Below are 12319 nucleotides of genomic sequence, written 5' to 3'. Positions count from 1 at the left end.
TTTAGAAAAAGATGATTCCTTTACTATTCTGCATTTCACAACATTTCTTCCCCTTTTTCTCTAGCTCTGAACAAGTAAGCAACCAGTTCTGAAACTGCAAATTCCATCTTAACTGGTCAGTGGTGGGTAATTTGTGCTGCACCTGAAGGGAACTGAGAATGAGGCAGGCGCTCCAGAATAGATGCATTGCTTGTGGGTAGATGTTACTGCAGATAACGGTGGGAATGTATGAGGCAGGCAGAACACAGGACAATAGAGTGGCAGAAGAATATGGCTGGTTGTTGTCAGGCTCAGCTCTGCCCCTTTAAGACATGATCCCTGGCTATGCACCCTGTGGAGGTAATGGGCAGTTTACCCCATTCCCAGCCTTGCTGTTTCTCCCCTGTAGTCTCCACCTCTTCTGCCTTTTGACCTATGATTGATCCTCATGTCGCATCTTGGCTAGCTCCTCCAGAACTTACACTCCAGGTGGTTTTAAACTGCTGACCTGTGGATCTGATTCCCTCGCTTCCTGATTTTAGTTTTTTTCCCTTTGACATTATATATCCACGACTACTACGGGGAATAGCTACCTTTGTTGTTTTTGTTATTGTGTTGTTGTTAAGCTTTTTCTTGACCACAGCTAACCCCACTAGACAGCACCCTCCTTTGCAGTTGAACTTGGGAGAAAACACCAGAGAGGCAAAGGGGTGCCGTTAGGAACAATGGATAGCTCAACTGGTAGACAGGTGTAGTCCAGCAGCGAGGAGTCAGGGAGGATGCAGACTGGGAGATCGAGGCAGGAAAGCAGTTGGCATCGGAGAGCATTGAGGAATGAGGCTGAGCACCAAGGTCAGTTGGTTGATTCATTCTTTCATTTATTAATTCAGCAAGTGTTGAGGACCTGGTATGTGCCAGGTATTATGCAAGGTGCTGGCAATAGAGGGGTGAGCAGTATTGATATGGTGTCTGTGCAGAGCTTAAACAAATATTAACAGTGGAGTTGCAGCGTAAGTGCATGTATCTTATTTAAACCAAAGCAAAGATATAAAAGAATGACTGCAAAAGAGTGTGAGGGAGCTTTTTGGGTTGATGGAAATGCTCTTGATCTTGATTTTGGTGGTGGTTAAAACTCATCAAACTGTATTCTTCGAAAAGAGTGAATTTTGTCATGTAAATTATACCTCAATCCAAGAAACCCTAATAGCAGCCATTGATTTAAACAACAAGACACTGAAACCATTTCAGTGGGAAGCAGGAAACAGGCAGAGATGCCCACTATTGTCCCACACTGTTTAGGAGGGTCTAAGAAAATTAACTGAAATTAATTTTTAAAAGTTGAGGTTTTTTTATTTTGAAATCCCTTCTCACTGGTGAAATGATTGCCTATCCAGAAACTCAAGAGACTCTAGCTAGGGGAAAAAATTACTGACTATAAGAAATATGTAAACATCAATAGAATTGCTGTAATCTTGTAAAAAAACACAGAAATGGAAATTTTAAAAATTTCATTCATATTAGAGACCCAAACCATAAAATACTTAGGAATAAACTTGACAAGAAAGACATAGCTCCAACATGAAGAAAACCGTAAAATCTTATTGAAGAATATAAAACAAATGGAGAAGTTGGGTCTGGTGCCATACCCTATAGGGTATTATTTACTGCTATGTAACAAATTACCCCAAAACTGTGTAGTTTAGCACAATAAACATGTATTATCTCACAAAGTATCTGTAGTGGGGAATCGAGGAGTGCTTAGCTGGGGGGTCCTGGTTCAGGGTCTCTCACGAAGCTGTAGTCAGGATGTCAGCGTGGGCTGTTGTCATCTAAGGCTTGGCTGGGTCTAGAGGATCTGCTCCCATGATGACTCACTCATAGGTAATGGCAGGAGGTCTCAGTTCCTCACCACACAGACTTCTCCATTGGGCTACTTGGGTGTGCTCACAGTATGGTGGCTGGCTTTCCCCAGAGTGAGGGATCCAAGTCAGAAAACAGGGCAGGAGCCATGAGAACTCATGACCAACGTGGGAAATCACATACTATCATTTCTGCAATAACCCTACTCAGTGAGAAGAGGGGATTACACAAGGGGGTTAATACCAGGAGTTAGAGATCACTGGGACCATTTTAGAAGCTGCTGCTACCATACCCTAGCTGCAGGGGAAGCTGAGCAAGGTTCTAGCTGGCATCTTCAGCTTCATTTGTGAGGAGTGGTCTCATGAAATGGGGGACAAGAACCAGAAGTGGGGATTTCCTCCAAAATAGGAAGGGGATTCAGATGTTGCACAGTCAAAAAGAATGATAAATGTTCACTACGTGTTTGAATAGACAGAACAGTGCAGCAAAAGAGAGAATCCAGACATAGATTATTTCAATTTAATACATGATAAAAGTGATATTTCAATTTAGAGGAGAAAGGATAGTTTGTTTCACAAATGATGCTGGCCTTGACTGGTTATCCATCTAAAGAAAAATATAGTTGACACCTATCTTATATCATATAAAAAAAGAAATCCAGTTTAGGAGAAAATAAGAAAGCCTGTGAGTGCACACTAAGAATGGGGGAGACCTACTTAATCAAGATTGAGCATCCAGGAAATACAACAGAAAGTCTACAGTGTTTACCAGGCTCCTCTCTGGTGGGCCCGGAACTCCAATTTTTGTTCTACTACCACTATCACCATGAGGCGGCTGAGTGTTGCGTAGCCTGTCAGCCTTGTGCTGCTTTCTAAGAATATTAGCTCTGCGTGGTGTAAGAATCAGCAAGCATTTTAAGGGGAAAAGCAACAGAAAATGTAGGGTTCACTTCTTAACACTTCCTTTCTGGAATCTTGTCTTCTCAAATCCTGGTTGCCTGAGTAGCTGTCTGATGCCTTTAAATAAATCCTCAAGTATCTTATCCAACTTCTCTGTTCTGGCAGGAAGGTTGCTCTGCTTTGAATTGTCCTTCATGGTAGAATGTGGAAGTAGATGTAGGTCTATATAGGAGATGTAGATGTTCTTGGTCCCATTTTAATATTGGGATTCAAATACTGGGTTTCAAAAATCCCAATATTTCAGCTAAGACATTAAACAGCCGTAATTATTTCCTCATGTTAACCTTTCGGTAGTTTTTCATCAAGTAATTAATATGGTGTTTAATGTTTCTGAAATGTGGAACTTGTATTATTTTTGACTAGAGAACAGTAAATGTGTTTCTAAATATTTAATGTAATTATAACTACAGTTTACATTAGTTTACATCATGTCTTCTTTTTGACTAGTTTTAACCACAAATGTGGATTATTTGTAATCTCCCTAGGCCCTGCCCCAATTCACATCACGTTACCCTGCCTGAGCATTGACTATGGGTTTGTAAAATGGTTACCTGCATTTGCTAATAAAATCTGTGGGTGCTGTGACTCTTTAACATTGTAATCAGAGTTTAAATTAAATTCACCTGTGGGCTTGTAGTTTACATTTTATTTTCTACTACTTAAAAATGAACATCTCCCTAGTCTTTGCCTTAGAAAAACAGATCAATTAAAAAATATATGTCCGGGGGCTTCCCTCGTGGCGCAGTGGTTGAGAGTCCGCCTGCCGATTCAGGGGACACGGGTTCGTGCCCCGGTCTGGGAGGATCCCATGTGCCACGGAGCAGCTGGGCCCGTGATCCATGGCTGCTGAGCCTGCGCGTCCGGAGCCTGTGCTCCGCAACGGGAGAGGCCACAACAGTGAGAGGCCTGCGTACCGCAAAAAAAAAAAAAAAAAAAAAAAAAAAAAAATATATATATATATGTATGTATATATATACATATATATACACATATATATATACATATATATATATGTATGTATATGTATGTCCAGGACTTCCCTGGTGGTGCAGTGGTGAAGACTCTGTGCTCCCAATGCGGGGGGCCTGGGTTCGATCCCTGGTCAGGGAACTAGATCCCACATGCATGCCACAGCTAAGAGTTCGAATGCCTCAACTAAGGAGCCCATGAACCACGACTAAGCACCCTGCCTACTGCAACTAAGAGCCGGTGCAACCAAATAAATAAATAAATATTAAAAAAAAAAAAAATATATATATATATGTCCAATTGTCCTCTGTCAACTTTGGACACCAGCAGAACACAAGAGGAATTGAATTTCAAATAAGAGATTTGTTAAATTTTAAATTGTGGTAATAAATTTGATATTTTACATGATCCAATTAGCCATGTTGATGATAAGTTAAATTAGGGACTTAATAGGAGTTTCAGAGCTGGAAGAAGTCTTAGAAATCATGTATTCCACAACTCACCTTCTTGGTTTTGAATTATAAAACGAAGATATTTTCATGATTTAAAAAAACTCCAATTGGTACAGAAAAGTGTAAGATGAAAGGCAGAAGTTCCAAGTTCTCCCCACCCCATTGTTCCCATTCTCTAGAGGTCACTACTGATAGAAGTTCCTTATGCATCCTTCCAGAAATTGTGTGTGTGTGTGGGTGGGTTTGTATGTGTGCACACGTGTGTTTGTACATATGTGTGTAATAAAATTAAGAATGAAATTCCTAATTTTTAAAAAGATAAATGGAACAATACACATTAGCTTATTCCATTTAATAGATCTTGAATGTCTCAGTTTTTAAAATCTACTTCCCTATTTGATAGGCACTTGTTTTGTTTCCAGTTTGTTGCTATTACAGTCAATGCTGCAGAGAATGCTTTAATCTGCACAGGTTTTTTATTTGTGAAAGTTTATCTGGAGGATAAACTTTTAGCTTTGGAATAGTTAGGTCAAAGAGTATGTGCCTTCAAATTCTATGGATATTTACCAATTCCTCTGGGGGGCGGAAAAAAGCTGTACCAATTTATGTTCCCATCTCAAGGCTCCTCCCTCTCTTTTTAAAAAAAGCTAAGGAAATTTGAGGTCCAGAGAAAAGAAATGAGGGCTCAGAGTTAACAATTGGTAGAACAAAGTGGAACTCCTATTTTAAAAATTTCTTACATTGCTCTAGCTACTACGTACCTCTTGGCTACTTGAAAAAGTTTGAAAGGCTTTTTAAAGAAATTTTATTCTTTTATGTGTATTATGAAAAAATTTGGACATTAAATTTTAAAAAAAGATTGAGGAAGAAAATTAAAATAACCCATATGCCTTAACTAGATACATCACTACTAACATCTTGGTGTCTTCATTAATGTTTAATATATATATATATATATATATATATATATATAATGTATAATATATATATTTTTAAATTAAAATTGGAATCACACAATAATAGTTTTGTAACTGTCTAACTTGCCAATATATGGTAAACATTTTTCTATGTAAATATTTTTACAAGATATCTTTTAATGGGTGTACACTATTTCATGTCATGACTGTGCCATAATTATTGATTTATTATTGTTAGCCCTTTAGTTTACCAATCTTTAAACCATTATAAATATTGCTGCACTGAAAATTCTTAGATGTAAATCCTTATAGACAAATAGAACAAATTCTTAAAATTGAAGTGCTTGGTAAAGGTATGTGACTTGTGTTTCAAAGGGTTGTGGTACTGACAAATTACACTCTAGGAGAGTTGTACCAATTTACATTCCCACTGATTTACTTTTTTTTTTTTTTTTTTTTTTTTTGTGGTACGCAGGCCTCGTACTGTTGTGGCCTCTCCCGTTGCGGAGCACAGGCTCCGGACGCGCAGGCTCAGCGGCCATGGCTCACGGGCCCAGCCGCTCCGCGGCATGTGGGATCTTCCCGGACCGGGGCACGAACCCGTGTCCCCTGCATCGGCAGGCGGACTCTCAACCACTGCGCCACCGGGGAAGCCCTGATTTACATTTTAAGCATAAAAAGCTTAAAAAAAAAAAAGAAAAAGAAAAGAGAGGAAAAGCAAAGTAAAAGTACAGCCTGGCATTGTCAGAGTAAAATTACTAAAATTAGATGCTGTGGTCATTGGGGGCGGGCTTGGGGGTGGGGTATTTGAATATAGAAATCCCGAAGCCTTAAAATATTGAGAGAAATCTCTGAAAAAAAGCCAGAGGAACTTTTGACCAGTTAGTAGATATTCTTATAACTTCTAAAGTGCAGTGATAAATAGAGTGATACGATTGAGGCTACTTTATGGCAAAATTTGAAGTCAAACATTTGCAATAGAAGTAATGTTAACAATTAAAACAGCAGTAGGAATAGCAAACGTTGACTGAGGACTTCGTATGTACCTTGCAGATTCTAAAATGTAAACCAAGCCATGATAACTTGCTTAAGAAATCTGTTGAGAAGTCTCTTTCCCCTCCCTCCCTCCTTCCCTGCCTCCCTCTTCCTCCCTCCCTCCCTCCCTTCCTTCCTTCCTTCCTCTTTCAAGAGCAGGGGACTTCGTGAAGAGACAGTGAAGCGGGTCCCAGAATGGAAGGAAAAGCTAGACACCAGGCCTCAGGATCGACAGGACCCAGGGTAGCAATGGGCGTCCAAGTGGCACGGACACTCTCTCTAGGGCACTGCAACAGGATGCCTCAGCCCTTACTAGGGAATGTTCTTTCTTAAAGTGTCCACCTTAGCAGTGTTAAAAGAAAACAAATTTTTATTTAAAAAAATGTTTATTAGGTGCTTATTATGCAAGGTCTCATTTAATCCTGCCACATGGGTGTGGTCATTGTTTCCAGATTTACAGCTGCAGGAATAGTGTCAGAGTGAGATCTTGGGGCAGGTTTTATATGACTCCAAAGCCCATGCTAAACCTCTGTATCCCCAACGATGTGGGAGATGCCACTTTGATACCACTTGCTGCTATCAGGTGGGCCAGGGACAAATATTAAGTAACTTTGATTCTCTGGCACAGATGTTGGAGCCTTTCAATTCTTTTTCGGTGTTTCTGATTATACCAAGAGAAAGTCAGTTTGGTCCAAGTTTGTCTTAAATGCCTCTCTAATAAGTACATGTTAATCTACTTTCTCCATAAAAAGAGAAGTGTATCTAAATAGAATTTATGCAACACTTTGCTTTTTAATGCATTTATTTTTATGGATACTATCTATTTGTGACATGTGATAAGGGTTTTGCACTTACAGTAATAACGAAAAGTTTCTAGTTAAATTTTTTGACTTACATTGTTTTAAAGAAAAATAAAAAGTCATGTCCTACTTTTCTTTATCTTCTTTCCGCTCCAAAATAACTCCTTTTTCTATTTAGGTCTCCTGTGTTCCTCTCCCCTCTCCCCCACCATTAATCCCCTATTTCTGCAAAAACTGGGAGGGTTCTTTATCAGCAGTTGTGGAATTATTGTTTTTTCATTTTAAATTTTAATTATAAAGTAATATAGCTATAGTTATTATGATTAGAGAAATGGATTTGCCTTAATCTTACCATTCTAACACAGCTACTATATCATTTTTCTTTCCTGTTTTTACCTCATGTGCCTTTGTCTAATAATGATACTTAACATTCATTGACTATTCGTTATAGGCACTGTTGTTAGCATTTTGCAATCCAATAACTTGTTTAATCTTCTTAAGAATTTTATGATATAGATTCTGTAATCCCTGTTCTGCAGATGAGGAAACTGAAGCATGGTGAATTTACGACACTTACTGTAAGAACTTGAATCCTGGGAACTGGTCTTCTGAACTTGGACCTTTCACTTCTGCACTGTGCTGTTTCCCAAATTCAGCTGTGTTTTATTAGCACCGTTATTATTATGGCCTATACTTATTTTTTCTCCTTTTCACCTAACCCTTACTTATAAACCTTTTTCTCTTGACATATAGTCCTCAGATTTTTAAAGAATCAGCTATATTTTGGTCTAATTTATATAAAATAAATTGCACCCATTTTAAGTGATCAGTTGGTAAGTTCTGATGAATGCCTGCACCTAACTACCATTATAATTATGATAGAAAACATTCCTGTTGCCCTAAAGAGTTCCCTTGTGACCCTTCCCAGTTATTTCCTCCCCATGCTCCGCAAGGCAACTAATGATCTGCTTTCTGTCACCATTTTTTTTTGCCTTCCTCTTCAACCCATGAGTTATTTAGAAATAATATTTAATTTCCAAAATTTGTGAATTTTTCAGGTATCTTTCTGTTATCAGTTTCAAGTTTAATTCCATTGGGGTTAGAGAACATATTTTATATAAATTTCAGTTCTTTCAGATGTGTTGAGTTTTGGTTTATGGCCTAGAATTCAGGTTGGCAAACTTATTGTTTAAAGGGCCAGATAGAAAATATTTTAGTTTTTGTGGGCCCTTTGACATCTGTCATAACTACTCAACTCTGCTGTTGTAATATGAAATACTTAATATGAATGGACGTGGCTGTGTTCTGATAAAATGTTCTTTATAAAAACAAGCAACAGGTGGGCCTTAGCCTTTAGGCTATAGTTTGCTGACCTTTGGCCTAGAACCTTGTCTATTTTGGTGCTTGTTCTATGTGTATGTGAGAAGAATCTGTATTCTCCTGTTGTTGGGTGGAATGTTCAAAAAAATCAAGTTGCCTGATAGTGTTTTTCAGATCTTCTATATCCTTGCTGATATCTGTCTACTTAAACTACCGATTACTTGAGAGGAGTGTTGAAGTCTCTGACTGTATTAAGGGTGTATCTATTTCTCCTTTCATTTTACCAGTTTTGCTTTGTGTATTTTTTTTAATAAGTGATTGTTAAGTTTTTTAAAAAATATATCTATTTATTTATTTGGTTGCACCAGGTCTTAGTTACAGCAGGCGGGCTCCTTAGTTGCGGCTCGTGGGTTCGTTAGTTGCAGCTCACTGGCTCTTTAGTTGCGGCATGCAGCCTCTTAGCTGTGGCATGTGAACACTTAGTTGCGGTATGCGTGTGGGATCTAGCTCCCTGACCAGGGATCGAACCTGGGTCCCTTGCATTGGGAGCATGGAGTCTTAACCACTGTGCCACCAGGGAAGTCCCTGCTTTGTGTATTTTGAAGCTCTGTTGTTTGGTGCCTACACACTTAGGATTATTGTGTCTTCTTGGTAGACTGACTACTTTATCATTATGTAATGTCACTTTCTATTCCTAGTAACACTTGTTCTGAAGTCTACTTTTTCTGATAATAATATAGCTCCTCTAGTTTACTTCTCTCTGGGATCACACACTTCTGTACTGCCTGATGTATAATGTCTGAAAACAGCTAATTCATATATTTTGTCCAGTTTTCTAATTTTTTGAAGAGGATAGGTAAGTCTAGTCCTTGTTATTTTATCATGGCTGGAAGCAGAAGTCTGTAACTGTCTTTTTAATATATGTACCACTTGCCATCAGTGGCTATACTTTTTTTTTTTTTTTTTTTTCCGTATGCGGGCCTCTCACTGTTGTGGCCTCTCCCGTTGCGGAGCACAGGCTCCGGATGCGCAGGCTCAGCGGCCATGGCTCACGGGCCCAGCCGCTCCGCGGCATATGGGATCCTCCCAGACCGGGGCACGAACCCGTATCCCCTGCATCGGCAGGCGGACTCTCAACCACTGCGCCACCAGGGAGGCCCCCAGTGGCTATACTTTTATCCTCTTAGTTATGTCCTTTGCGGAGACCATTTAGTTTTCTTTCTTTTACTATTTTTTCTATCATAAACAATGAACATCTAATGACTATAGTTTCTCACTATTTTGATTATTTCCTTGGAGTGATTCCCAGAAAGTAGAATCATTGAGTCAAAAATTAAAAACACTTTAATATATTTTGAAGTATATTGCCATTTACTTTCCAAATATACCTTCTAATGGCTTTCCAGAATTACCAGTTTACAATTCCATAGATATATGTGAGGTATAAATTTCACCAATATTTAGATAACTGTGTACTTAAAAAAATCTGTATCATTGCTTACTTTTAAATTTCTTTGAATTCTGGAAAGGTTAAATATGCTTTATGTATTCTTGTATTATTTTTCTTTTGATCTGTTTGTATTTTTTGCTTATATGTCAACTAGAATATCAGTATTTTTCTTAGAATAAAGATAAATTTATTTGTGGCAAATATTTTTAAAGTCTGTTGTTTGCCTTTAAGTATTTTTATTTTTATTTTTTTATTTTAATGAATGTATTTATTTATTTATTTTTGGCGGTGTTGGGTCTTCGTTGCTGCACATGTGGGCTTTCTCTAGTTGCGGCGAGTGGGAGGTACTCTCCATTGCGGTGTGAGAGCTTCTCATTGCTGTGGCTTCTCTTGCTGCTGAGCACGGGCTCTAGGCATGCGGGCTTCAGTAGTTGTGGCCCACAGGTTCAGTAGTTGCAGCTCGCAGGCTCTAGAGCATGGGCTCAGTAGTTGTGGCATATGGGCTTAGTTGCTCCGTGGCATGTGGGATCTTCCTGGACTAGGAATCAAACCTGTGTCCCCTGCATTGGCAGGTGGATTCTTAACCGCTGCGCCAAGGAAGTCCCTAAGTATTTTTAAAATGTAGTTATTATCTATTCTTTTGTGATTTCTTCTACAGCTTATAAGTTTTGGAAGTCCTTTCCAGGTTTGATAAATATTTAATTATGTTTTCTTTTCATTTAAAACTTATATTAAATTCTTTCATTCAACAATTATTTACCTGTCACCTACTCTGAGCCAGTACTTATACGAGGTGTTGGGGACCTGGTAGAGACCAAGATAGAAATTACTACTTCTTATCATTTGGGAATAGGAAAACATGGATGTTTTCAAGGTCTGATAATCTAATTCTAGCCTCCTACATGGCAGGTGAAAAGTCTATTAATAAGGTGTCCATGATGCCTATTCTGTCATCTTTTAGATTTTGTTTGTGTGAGATTAAATTAAATTAATTTTTTCAAATTGTCGCCTATTTATTACAGTATCATTATTGCATAGGTGTTTTGTACCCAATGATTTGTGGTATCTTCAAGACCTAGAGTCTTATCTCTATTATATGGAGGCAGTACAATGTATGTGTCCTGGAGTCAGGCTGACCTGCTTTTAGATCCTAGCTCTTCACTTACTAGCCAGGTACCTTTAGACACGTTGCTTATCCTGTCTGAACTTTTGTTTCTTCATCAGTAAAGTAGGGTGGTAATATTATCTATCGTAGGATTATTGTGACAATTAAATGCAAAAGGGTTAACACTTTTTTTTTTTTTTTTTTTTTGCGTTACGCGGGCCTCTCACTGCTGTGGCCTCTCCCGTTGTGGAGCACAGGCTCCGGACGTGCAGGCTCAGCGGCCATGGCTCACGGGCCCAGCTGCTCCGCGGCATGTGGGATCCTCCCGGACCGGGGCACGAAGCCGCGTCCCCTGCATCGGCAGGTGGACTCTCCACCACTGCGCCACCAGGGAAGCCCAACACTTTTTTTTTAAAAGGTAATGTATTACTATATTCTTGTCAGGTGGTCTTGATGGAAAATTGCCCTATACGTGATAACACGGTATGTTTCTCTATAGGTGAAAGCAACAAACATAACCAATAAAGCAACATTTGGTATGGAAATAAGTTGCATCAAGAAAAAGCTCGTGGGCTTCCCTGGTGGCGCAGTGGTGGAGAGTCCGCCTGCCGATGCAGGGGACACGGGTTCGTGCCCCGGTCCGGGAAGATCCCACATGCCGCGGAGCGGCTGGGCCCGTGAGCTATGGCCGCTGAGCCTGCGCGTCCGGAGCCTGTGCTCTGTAACGGGAGAGGCCACAACAGTGAGAGGCCCGCGTACAGCAAAAAAAGAAAAAGAAAAAGAAAAAGCTCGTAAAGCTAAGTGGTTTTCATTGAATATTTTGCTTCTGAGCAAGGTGCAAGCATATCTACATCATTGCTGGAGGGCGTGTGTTTTTCCATTAGGTCAGTGGAATTGAATTCCCAGTGCATATAGGTGAATGGAGTGTCGTATGAGCCTGCACAACTTAAGATAAAAATGATCACAGTACTCCATCAGATTCTTAGATCCAGACTTCTTTGCCTCTCAGGTGCCAGGTACATTACTGGTCTTGGCCCTTATTATATTTTGATTTGTTCCTCTTGTCCTGACCTCAACTTCATACCTATTTTCATTCTTGCTTCTGGTCACAGTCACGGGTCTTGGCTTATTCTGTTGCTGGATACACTAGGCTCCTTTTCTGCATTTGCCTTCCTTTTCACACTCTTAGCAAGTCCCCTTGTGTAGTTTTTAAATTCACAGGGTGGCAGAAGGAGCAGGTGGCCAACGGAACACTGGGAAGGTGGAATGGGGGGCTGAGGAAAAGAGGGAGAGCCTTGTAACCAGTGCCCACTCATCACCTGTGGTTCTCAGCTCTTCAGCAAAAGCTTTGGGGAAACGGAGGAGCCGTGGACTTCCTGTAATCCTAAAAAAGAATGTGTTTTTTTCTTTTTCACTCCTAACTTAAACTAGATTGTGTCTCAACTCTGATCTGTTCATTGGTTGGCATCACTC

The sequence above is a fragment of the Mesoplodon mirus genome (assembly GCF_964341445.2).
Source record: "Mesoplodon mirus genome assembly, chromosome: 11".
In the NCBI taxonomy this organism is placed as follows: domain Eukaryota; kingdom Metazoa; phylum Chordata; class Mammalia; order Artiodactyla; family Ziphiidae; genus Mesoplodon; species Mesoplodon mirus.
Note: the sequence above shows the minus strand (reverse complement) of the source record.